General features: G+C 38.4%; 1 protein-coding gene across 1 annotated transcript in view; it reads right to left on the bottom strand.

The window, feature by feature from the left end:
- The window catches only part of LOC134317079 (uncharacterized), a 58,325-nt gene that overhangs the window by 12,772 nt on the left and 33,248 nt on the right, over positions 1 to 12,305 (bottom strand). The window lies entirely within an intron of this gene.

Below are 12,305 nucleotides of genomic sequence, written 5' to 3'. Positions count from 1 at the left end.
CTACAGAAAGTTGACTCTAGACAATACCAAGTGTCACCATATGAGAGCAGCATCACATCACGATAGTACAAAAACCGCCAACGAGGACTGCTTCAGAAAACTAGCCAAAAACGTTTTTCAAACATTTGAAACATTACTTTTAACGTTTAGTATTTTTAAATTTACTTAATGTACTTAATTTTATTGTTGTTTAATTGTTCTTATTCACCGTTTAAAATGTATAACAACGAAATGTACCTGCCTTTATAATATGTACTTAATAAACTGCTCCTTAAACCAATGCTTTATTTTGTTTGTGTTCTTTATTCTCTACCTACACACTACAACAGTACATAGGAATTTAGCACATTCTCTGTCAAAGTCAGTTTTATCAGTCTTTCTTAAGAAATCCCAAAAACAGTTAATATCCAACTCAATATTGATCTGCTTTGCCTTAGTTTGTGGTCACACTATTAGCAACGATTAGCAAGTATTTCTGTCCAAAAGCCAACTTTCCTGCAGTTTACCCAGTTGCAGCTTTTCACTTTCTTTAACAAAAGTAGCAAAGTAGTTTTGTTTGTGAAAACAAAATGTAATTGTCCTTTAGGTTGACCGACACTAGGATGCTTTAATGCTTTGTTAGGGCTGCACATGCATTAAGGTGGTCTGATATGCTATATGTGTATGATTGCTGGGTAATATCTACCACCATAATGACCAAGCAGTCAAGTTATTAAACAGATGTGATTAATTGGTACGTGGTAACCACTTCAGCCTTATCAAGGTCACAGTGGGTCTGGACTCCCTCCTGGAAAAGGTGCAAACACATTCTGAACAGGATGCCAATCAATTGCAGGGTAACATCATACATACTTACCCATTTACTAACTTCCACATAAGGGCAAGTTAGAGTAGGAAGTCCTCTACTGACATGTTTTGGATAGTGGTACTCAGATGAAACCCAAATGGTAATGTGGTAAACATACTTGACTCTCCACAGACAGTAAGCAGAGGCAAGGTTTTGTGCTCTTCACTTAACTCTGACACACATGATACTTTATGTGTAATAGCATGGTACAGGCCCACAATGACATGCCACTTCCAATGACTGAGTGCCATATATTTTGGGGTATTTCTTATTTACTTCTTTTATTTTTCTCACAAAATGCAAAGCAGTTTACCACTAGTAATATGTGTGTACAGAAAAACTTAGAACTTCAACAATCAAACTTTTCCAACATGCAATCTGTTATTGCCAATTTTACTTTTCTGCAATTTTGGTCTAATGTTAGTATAAAGAAAGTTTAATAATGCTGCCGTAAGTATTTTCCAGATGCTACAGTCAGCAGTTAATTTCTAGACTGGGTAAAATTATCTGACTAATGTATAGATAAAAATGTACATAAAGATGCTATTCTAGATTGGTATTATTTTATATTATATTATATTATATTATTATATTATTTATATTGGTATTATATTTCTGCCAGGGCGCTCATGTGGCGCAGCTGCAAATTACGCTATCCCACTACTGAATCCAGGATTTGAATTCCCAGCGGTGCTATCAGCTGGCCCAGTGTCTACATACAGACATGATTGCCAATGTCTGTGGAGGGGGTGGCCGAGCCGCTGAAGGGAATTGGCGTCCTGTCCGGATTGTGTTAGTGTATTGTGCTCATTGATTCCTGAAAGCAGGGAAAAATGAAATGAAAAAGTTTTTGGCTCATTGTAGCTTTTTTTTTTTTACTGTATTTGATTAGCATGTCCAGATGCATTTCTTGATTTTATGACTTCTTACTGGTGTAGACATAAATTTAGCATGTGCTTTTCTTATTAAATATTTATTTCATTTATTTTTAATTTACCTTTGGCCTTTTTCAGTCAGTTTTATGTGCTATCAAGTGTATTTTAAATCTCCTAGGATTTCTTTTATTGAATTACAATAAATATATATTTTACTCACAAGCTACTAATGGCTGGGGAAGGGGGTTGGACAGAGCAAAGGCCCTGAAGGACTAACAAACAGTATTCAGCTCAGTTAAGTGGAATTTAAGAAGCCTGCTGGCGGACACTCCTGGAAAACTCATATCAAACAAATCAATCCTCATTTTTGAAGCTAGATGAAGCTTAAAATTTTCAGAATTGTATTGATGATTACCGGGAAAAGGTAATTCGTGTGTACACATTTAGAACTCTTCAGAATCTCTGAAACCCCAGCATGACCAGTAGGTAAAATGATATTAATATTTGTAAAATTCATTTGTTTTTGTTGAGAGGAAACAAGGTTGAGCTTTTGGATGTACCCCAAGGCAAAAGAAAGCAGCCAAGTTTCAAGTTTTACTCTACATATAATCATGCTGATGATAATGCCATGCACTCTTAAGTTTTTTCATAACATAAAGAATAAATGTAGCTTAATTAAATATTTAATATAATTAAACAGACTAATGGAATTATAAAACACTCTTGTTGAATGATCAGTCATTTTGTGTTCAACTGAAGGTCAGTAAAGGGTATTCAAGATCCTAGACATTTTATTAGATATGCTTTAATCTATTGCTTCCTAAGTTTAGCACTGTTAAATAATGTACAGTGTATCACAAAAGTGAGTACACCCCTCACATGTCTGCAAATATTTCATTATATCTTTTCATGGGACAACACTATAGACATGAAACTTGGATATAACTTAGAGTAGTCAGTGTACAGCTTGTTTAGCAGTGTAGATTTACTGTCTTCTGAAAATAACTCAACACACAGCCATTAATGTCTAAATAGCTGGCAACATAAGTGAGTACACCCTAAAGTGAACATGTCCAAATTGTGCCCAAATGTGTCGTTGTCCCTCCCTGGTGTCATGTGTCAAGGTCCCAGGTGTAAATGGGGAGCAGGGCTGTTAAATTTGGTGTTTTGGGTACAATTCTCTCATACTGGCCACTGGATATTCAACATGGCACCTCATGGCAAAGAACTCTCTGAGGATGTGAGAAATAGAATTGTTGCTCTCCACAAACATGGCCTGGGCTATAAGAAGATTGCTAACACCCTGAAACTGAGCTACAGCATGGTGGCCAAGGTCATACAGCGGTTTTCCAGGACAGGTTCCACTCGGAACAGGCTTCGCCAGGGTCGACCAAAGAAGTTGAGTCCACGTGTTCGGCGTCATATCCAGAGGTTGGCTTTAAAAAATAGACACATGAGTGCTGCCAGCATTGCTGCAGAGGTTGAAGACGTGGGAGGTCAGCCTGTCAGTGCTCAGACCATACGCCGCACACTGCATCAACTCGGTCTGCATGGTCGTCATCCCAGAAGGAAGCTGACGCACAAGAAAGCCCGCAAACAGTTTGCTGAAGACAAGCAGTCCAAGAACATGGATTACTGGAATGCCCTGTGGTCTGACGAGACCAAGATAAACTTGTTTGGCTCAGATGGTGTCCAGCATGTGTGGCGGCGCCCTGGTGAGAAGTACCAAGACAACTGTATCTTGCCTACAGTCAAGCATGGTGGTGGTAGCATCATGGTCTTGGGCTGCATGAGTGTTGCTGGCACTGGGGAGCTGCAGTTCATTGAGGGAAACATGAATTCCAACATGTACTGTGACATTCTGAAACAGAGCATGATCCCCTCCCTTCGAAAACTGGGCCTCATGGCAGTTTTCCAACAGGATAACGACCCCAAACACAACCTCCAAGATGACAACTGTCTTGCTGAGGTTGCTGAAGGTAAAAGTGATGTACTAAACCCAATTGAGCACCTGTGGCGCATCCTCAAGTGGAAGGTGGAGGAGTTCAAGGTGTCTAACATCCACCAGCTCCGTGATGTCATCATGGAGGAGTGGAAGAGGATTCCAGTAGCAACCTGTGCAGCTCTGGTGAATTCCATGCCCAGGAGGGTTAAGGCAGTGCTGGATAATAATGGTGGTCACACAAAATATTGACACTTTGGGCACAATTTGGACATGTTCACTGTGGGGTGTACTCACTTATGTTGCCAGCTATTTAGACATTAATGGCTGTGTGTTGAGTTATTTTCAGAAGACAGTAAATCTACACTGCTATACAAGTTGTACACGGACTACTCTAAGTTATATCCAAGTTTCATGTCTATAGTGTTGTCCCATGAAAAGATATAATGAAATATTTGCAGAAATGTGAGGGGTGTACTCACTTTTGTGATACACTGTATGTCTTGGTATATGACACCCAGGGCAACAAGTAGCTAAGATGTTACAATACTGGACTGGTAAACAGGAGATCCCCTGCCAAGTTAACACTGTTGGGTCCTTAAACCTCAATTGTTTGCGTTAGACACAACTGTAAGCTGCTTGTATAAAACCTTCTGCTAAATGGAAGTTTATAGCATTCTTTATAAACAGTGTAAAATCTGTAGTACTAAAAATTGTGTTTTCTTATAGACTCACTTTTAAAATAAAAAACAGTTTTTAGAATAACCCCCATATGGTTCATTCATGTGGTTGTTTGATGTTTGTTAAAAAATATCTAGTCTTTCTAAGTTACATGGTGAAACTAGCCAATCAGCATAGCATATCTACCATGGGAAGTCACATCACAGTCCTATGAGCCAAAGATGGTAACATCCAGCACCTCCGGTGAGACAATACACTAGTAAACCAGGGTTAGTTATTATTAGAAAAGAACTAAAAATAGTGAAAAATATTAATGTCATTTAATAATAATGACAGGCTTAACATACTTAAATATTGCTATTCCTTTACAATAACATTGGTAAAAATTCCTGTATGTGCTTTTATCAGGACTTCTAACAAATAACAACTGTGCAGTCTACATTTAAATTGTCTGTTGGATTAGACAACATGTAACCAAATCAAATTTAGGGGACTAACTTATAAACTGGTACCTAGTTAATGTAAAACACTTTGAAAAAATAATAGCCAAAACAGTAGCTAGGTTAGGCTAGGCTAGTTAAGCTGCACTGATTAACACTTTGCTTCCTGGCTCTTTTATAGCCTTTTTAAGGGACCATATTTTCAAGACCTGTCCTCAGTCTGGCTTTGGTATTTAACATGTTGGTCTGGAGACTGGACCCTGCCTAGGTTTGGATCAGCCTGTGAAAAGTCACATCCTCTCTCCAGCTCCAGCTCCAGTCAAAGGCAGTGTGTCTCTGTATGCAGCCAAGTCCCTTGTTGGGAAATCCCTTGAGCATGCCTCTAATTCCATACATCACATCTTTTTTACTGTTTGTCGAGGTCAGACGGCCTCTGGGATCAGTAGTGGAGAGGATACAAGCTGTCTCTAAAAACAAAGAGCGCAGTGCTATGATCGCAAGGGCATACAAGAAGTAGCACCAAATCCACAGCTGTCAATATACAATAAGTGCAAGCTCATTTATATCTTTACAACTGTCAGCTTGACTTTCACAATCCAAATCTATACACACGACTGCCAGCTTTCTGCTAAGCCTCTAAGCCATAATGCTGTCATTCTATCATGTGGCCTATTTGGTGAGACGTAAAATATATATAGTATGCTAGATCTTTTTCGCTTTTACTCAAGCTAGATTAAAGTTTATGGGAGTTTGGCTGGAAAATAAATGGTGCCTGTGACACATTTGATTACTAAGTATGGCTTGATATCGCACTTGATGCTAGCTGCCCTAAAATGGTGCCATAAAACAGCATTTTAGGCAGTTTTATATGTCAATTAAGGCAAGACTGTGTGTTCCCTAGGCTTGGTGTCAAGTCAGCCTGCCTCACACAAACACCACCATTGGCTCCATATGGCCACACCAAACACCACCCAGACTCCATTATGGGATGACAATCAGTTTCTCTTGAGTGTGTGAGCATTTAAAATGTAAACAGGCCTGTTGTGTGCAGTCAAATGTATCTAGATGTGTTTGTTATCCACATGTAAATGTGCAAAAAGAATTGCTTGTTGGTGGTTGGGAAGTCTTTGTATGATAGTAATTAGACTTATTAGAGATGCCAGTTTTAACTTGGAATTAACATGGGAAAGTTCTTACATTATCCTGTATGCAGCTCTCTGACATGATGTTTGTAAGAAAAGTTGTTGTCTCCCATGAAACAATGAACTGGTTAAGTTTACATTTTGGGGGGGAAATAAATGGTGAATATAAAGTGTACAATAGTTGTTTTAGTGTCTAATTAAAAACAAGATCCAAAAGTTTTTGTGTTATCTGAAATTCTTGATATTATTACAAACAAATAGCAATCTGAGGCTTTTGTGTTCATTTTATTTGACAACAAACATGACTTTCATGGTGAAATGTAAAGTTGCATACTATCACAAAGCAGCACTTAACAGAACTTAATAATACTTTTTGTAGTGTTAAAACTAGGGATGTAACAATACACTCTACCCACGATGCGATACGACTCACGATACTGGGTTCACGATACGATTTTTTCCCGATTTTTTAAACAAAATGAAATTGAAGACAAATAAATTATGAAGTTTATTTTATTATTTTTCTTAAAAAAATAAAATTAAATACTGTATTTGTGCTTATCTTTTATTTATCTAAATAATGAATGCCCTTTGTGTTAAAAAAACCCTGAAATTAAATTCTAAAACAAATATAAATAAATGAATTGTAAGGTGTCTGCGGCGTCAGTAGCACCCACCACTGGTTCCTGACATCGCAGGCTTTACAGAACAACATAGAGCTTGGCCTCAAATAGTAGGCCAGCTCGTCAGGGGCGAACGACCTGCACCTGCGATCCCCCTATTTAAGGGGGCGTCGCCAGGTTGCAGGCGTCGCACCTTTTTGTTTCTTTCCTTTTGTTTGGCATGGTGGCACAACACCGGCTCCTTAGCAGGGACTTAGGTTACCCCTGGCGCTACTAGAGCGTTAGGGTGTGTAGGTCGCAAGGTCAAGGTAAGCTAGGGTTTTGGTTCTCTTCGTTAGGGACAGCCGGTGCGATTTTGTGCAGCCCTCGAGCTGCTGTTTCTTTTGGCGTTTCAAGCCAGCCATAGCTAGCAATGCTAGCGTTAGGCTAAAGCTAAGCTAATCGCCATTCCACAACAGCTCTTTAGCCAAAAGGTCTGCGGGCTTGTGTCAGCTGGGTTGGCTGAGCGGGTTAAGGCACTGTTTTTCTGTTCCCCTCAGCCTCGGTTCGAATCCGCCCTTTTTAGTCCCAGCACCAACAATTTTACTCCGGCTCCTTCCCAGCCAGATCGTGCTGGTGACCCGGCCGGAGTGGCTTTATCATAAGCCAATTTTACTCCGGCTCCTTCCCAGCCAAATCGTGCTGGTGACACGGCCGGAGTGGCTTTATCATAAGCCAATTTTACTCCGGCTCCTTCCCAGCCAAATCGTGCTGGTGAAACGGCCGGAGTGGCTTTATCATAAGCCAATTTTACTCCGGCTCCTTCCCAGCCAAATCGTGCTGGTGACACGGCCGGAGTGGCTTTATCATAAGCCAATTTTACTCCGGCTCCTTCCCAGCCAAATCGTGCTAGCGAACACCTCGCCCCTGAGCAATCCGGGTTCGCGTCCCGCGCTTCCCCTTTTCCTTGTGTGTGTTTTTTTTCTCTTTCAGTTATCTGCAGCGCCAGCAGCTTCGTTTGGGGTTCCCCACCCCGTTCCCATTATTTTCTCCCTTTTGTGTTGTCTTTTGTTTACTATTATTTATTGTTAAATAAAAATTATTATTTGAATTATAATTTGTTCTCTGCATCTTTGGGTCCTACCTCTCCCCTCATAACATGAATAATACAAATAAAAAAAGTATTCTCACATAAATAAACCTGGCAACTCTGAGTAGTGACGTCAACTAGGCGAGGTGGATAGCGCCAGTGCCCTCTGCTGTTTAAAGAGAATATCGATTCATTTTACATCTCAAATCGATTTGACTCGCCGCAGTCGTGCACTGATTTTTAACTGTCTTGTGGTGCATCATTACATCCCTAGTTAAAACCCACCAAAAATCACTACCAGTAAACTGGAAACAACAGAAACATAGACTTAGAATAACCTGGTTCTGCCCCATGGTGTGTACACAACTCAGTAAAAGAGGTAAACTTGTAAATACAAACCTGAGCTTGCTGCTGTTCACCCCCCATATATCATATACAGTATGCTTTTCTTTTGCTTTGAGCCTCTTATTCCACATCAACTAATATTAAACTACAATTATTTCTAAGAATCTTACTGTAAGCAAACTATTAGCAGTATATACTGCCCAAGCACATATTTTCCCTTATTTAGGCTTAACTGGAGCATGAAGTGCCTTTCTAGCTTTGAGTTATAAACCTCTTGGGACTCAAAATGGTTTGGTATTAACTAATAAACTAGATTATTACTCAAGTATGAATATGTATTTTACTACAAAGGTTAATAAATACTGACTGACATGTTTATAGCATTGGAAATAAGACTCTACAACTGATCATTACTAAAACACCAAAGCAGTAATGCATCCATTGCTACATTCATAGCTTTCTCCACGCTAGCTCATGCGTGAATGTGGTCACAGATATGCACACACATACACACACACACACACACACACACACACACACTTATCCCTTCCATTGGCCACATAATTTGCTACTTGATCCTGAAGAATATCAGTACTGGTGAAATACTTGGTAGGTACATTGATTAGAAAAGCAAAACGTTGACTACTAATAATAGCTTATCTTATTAACAAGCTTGCATCCTTAAGATGCTTAAACACCCTTTTCCATACATTTACTATAAATGTCCCACAAAGGATGCTGATTTTCTACAGCATACATGCTATTCTTCTTTTCTAAAAGATATGGACAATGTGCTTTGAGACTATATGTGAGACAGGATTCATGGGAAGAATTTTAAACTTAAGATTGCTCATAAAGCAGTTTAATAGTGTGGCCATTATAGCTCTGGTAATATACATCTCAGGCTGCATTCCCAAACTCAGCTATAAGCAGAAAGATTACCAACGCTTACCCAAAATGCCGTGCTTTATGCCAGCACAGAGACCAATGACCAAACCATCTAAGGAGTGACCCTCGTTTTATTTTAAGAAACATCAATTACCCAGGAAAATTGCCTTTCAAGAGTTTTGAATTGAAAAATGACTTGAGAAATGGGTGGCAGGCCCTGCTTTGTGTCAGTGCTGCTATAAATGTTAGAAAATATTATTCTGTGTAAAGAAATAAATGTCTTATTTGACATTTTGATCTATATCTAAAGCTAGACTGGCAAAGCAGTTACTTTTCCAACAAAGTAGAATTAAATGTGCATGTAACATTTATTTAGCTTTGTGACTCACTCTGTGTGATGCTTTATTTATAGGTCATAGGACTATTTTGTTGCAATTTAAAGAACCTTGATCATAATCCTTACTCCACCATAGGATTGAGACTTGTCTCACACATTTATTTAAAAATGTGGTTAGAAGGGCACTTAGGAACATGTGTGTGCACGTATGGTGAGGGTGTTTTAGTGCTCATTCCAGAAGCTCCACTTACCCCCTCCTAAGTTTCCCCTTTTCCCTCTGCTTAAGAAATTTTTATTACCAGTACATTTTCAACCCAGTCTCTTTCCATAATCCTAACCACATCATTCCATTAACATGATGGAATTTTTGTTTAAGGACACTTAATAAGTATTTTTTCTCACATTTTTATGCAACCGCCTAATGCCGACAGAGTGGTGGAATATTAGTTGGGATTTGCAGGCTGAGTGAGTGGGAGCAATGTGTTATGACAGCATATTAATAAAATAAAAAAACCCTGCTTGATTGTTTTTGGTGTTCTTATTAATATGAACCAGTGATAACCTTCCCCTTGATTATATTGGAGATTCATGAATACTGACTTTAGCAATGTAAACTTATCTGTTTATTGATGACTGACATATAGATAATAATAACATATATGTATAACATTGACATATAACATTTCAGCCTTGCTATACAGTCATTATGGACAACATCTTTGGAAACAATCACATTGAAAATAAAAATACTCCTTAATGAGAGGGACAAATTGCTTTTTAGCTGAAGATTATAATTATTATTGCATTTTATTACTTATTAAGACATCAAGCCTTTTGGCAGCTAGTTTCTAAATAATGGTTAAGGTACTGGTCCAGTAATCAGAAGGTCACTGGTTCAAGGCCCTTGAGCAAGGCCCTTAACCCTCAATTGCTTAGACAGTATACTGTCACAGTACTGTAAGTCACTTTGGATAAAGGCGTCTGCTAAATGCCAAAAATGTAAATGTAACTAACATGCTAGCTATCTGCCTAAGGGCACACTTACCTAAACTTGCGTTGACAATGATGATTCCGTTCATAGTGCCACACCAGTAATGCTCTTTAAATCCTGCTTGAAATCTTCTGGTCTAGAGTGTTCTGAACACACATAAATGTTTATTAGTGTATCTACTTGTGTAGGTCAGTTTATTCATAGCAGCTAACCACTTTTTACCATCTTTTAAAGTCTTTAAAAGGGTTTCAATGCACACTGGCATCTTTATTTAAGTAGAAGCAAAACTCCTCACAGCTGAACTCAATTAGGATAATTAATGCAGTTTTGATTAAAGAAAGACAACAGTGGAGGAATATACATTATCCTCAGATGGGTTAACAAATTACTACTATTAATTAACCCTAATGTGATTCCTTAAAATAGAACATTTCAGTGTCTAAAAAATAAAAAAACAAACACTTCCTCAGAATGTCACACTGTTTTCTTTTTTTACTATTATAACATGTTTTGTGGGTGGACAGTTGAAAAAAAAATACCTGAAGAAGTATTACCTATATTACCTCCACAAGTATTGTCTAGTCAATGCTCAAAGCCGAGGTCAAAGTATTTGGATGACACTCTAAACAGGCTCTATTTTATTAAATGGAAAATTGAATATATCAAGTACAAATGAACAGAGACAGAGAGAGCCCTATTCATTCACATACTCCAACTAGCTCTTTCATATCTTTCATGAATTCCCCCTCTCTCGCTTAGCGCTATTTCATAAGCAAGCCTTGTCCTCAGTGAAATCCATCTTAATAGTCAACAGTTTATCACGCCATAGGCCTTTTCATTAAAGCTTCGAATTAGACTCATCCATCGCAAGAGTCTGAGCTTGGCTTTTGATTAGCTTTTATTTGCTCTGAGAGAGGAACGCTGTGTGGGTAAGAGAGAAAAAACAGAGAGGATATCTGTCACTTGGCATAAAGTTTTAGCAACTTGGCTTTGACCAGTGATATGCGGCTTCTAGGAGCTTGGCTAAGGTCGGTGTTTACTTCCATTTTTTCCGTATCTTCTCAGCAGCCTCCAAAGACGCACACCAGCCTAGCACTTTGTTAAGCAAGAACGCCAATTCATTCACTCTGCTTTATTAAAAAGTGTTCTGAAGTTTATTCAGGAAAAAGATGAGGGAGCCAAGAGTGCAAAACTACATCTGTGGAAATATGACTTTAATCAAGTCACTAAAGCCAGGATTATGTTTGTTATATGATGACACCTATGTGTGCAGCTTTAATGGAAGCAGCAGTAAAATGAGTTCCTTCTGTGTGGATTAAGAGAACTATCCTGTAGGGGGTAGATTAGTACCAAAACCTGCTTATTACTGACAGGGAAAATAATAAACTAATTAGTACATTTTAAGTTCCTGCATTACCAGTAGTGTTATTTTGGTTACTTTTGTCTGCTTAATCTCGTGGCAGGAAGCTTAGACTAGCCTGTGGTAGATCAAAACAAACTACAACTCCTAGGAGCTGGAGTGCTAATGAGCTTAGTAGTTTGTTTTAAACTACAAAAGACCAATCTACACTTCCTGCTGCAAGATTAACCAGACAAAGATAATCGACCAGTTGCCCTGTTCCTCTGAGAATGTGTATGTGTCTGTGCTGTTATTTTCTTCATTGTTGTAAATGGTCCCATAATGGAAAAGACAAATACATTTTTATTATAAATATTTACTATGCAATATAGTAAAAATATTGTAGATGATTCAGGAGATTGATGCATAGACAATTTGGACATTTTTATGTTTATTTTTGAGAATGGGCATACACCATCTTACATACATGCCTGTGTAGTTAACAAGTATAAACCTGGGCATAAGAATTATTAATGAATTCTTATCAGTTTGTTCTTTTTTATTATTTTCATTTTTACCCAGTGTTTCATCAGCAATTTACACAACCCTAGACCCAATAACACAACAACCAGCAAACTGGGGTAGTACAGGTTTCTTTTAGTTCTTGCAACATTATAGCACACTATTGACCCTCTAGTGGTGCAAGTTTCACTGCAGAAGTACTGAGACACTGATTAAAGTTTAGTAAGGCATGACAAGATTCTCTATATGAAATCTTTTAAATCC

Source organism: Trichomycterus rosablanca, chromosome 1, assembly GCF_030014385.1.
Source record: "Trichomycterus rosablanca isolate fTriRos1 chromosome 1, fTriRos1.hap1, whole genome shotgun sequence".
NCBI lineage: Eukaryota > Metazoa > Chordata > Actinopteri > Siluriformes > Trichomycteridae > Trichomycterus > Trichomycterus rosablanca.
Note: the sequence above shows the minus strand (reverse complement) of the source record. Positions and strands in the feature narration are given on the sequence as shown.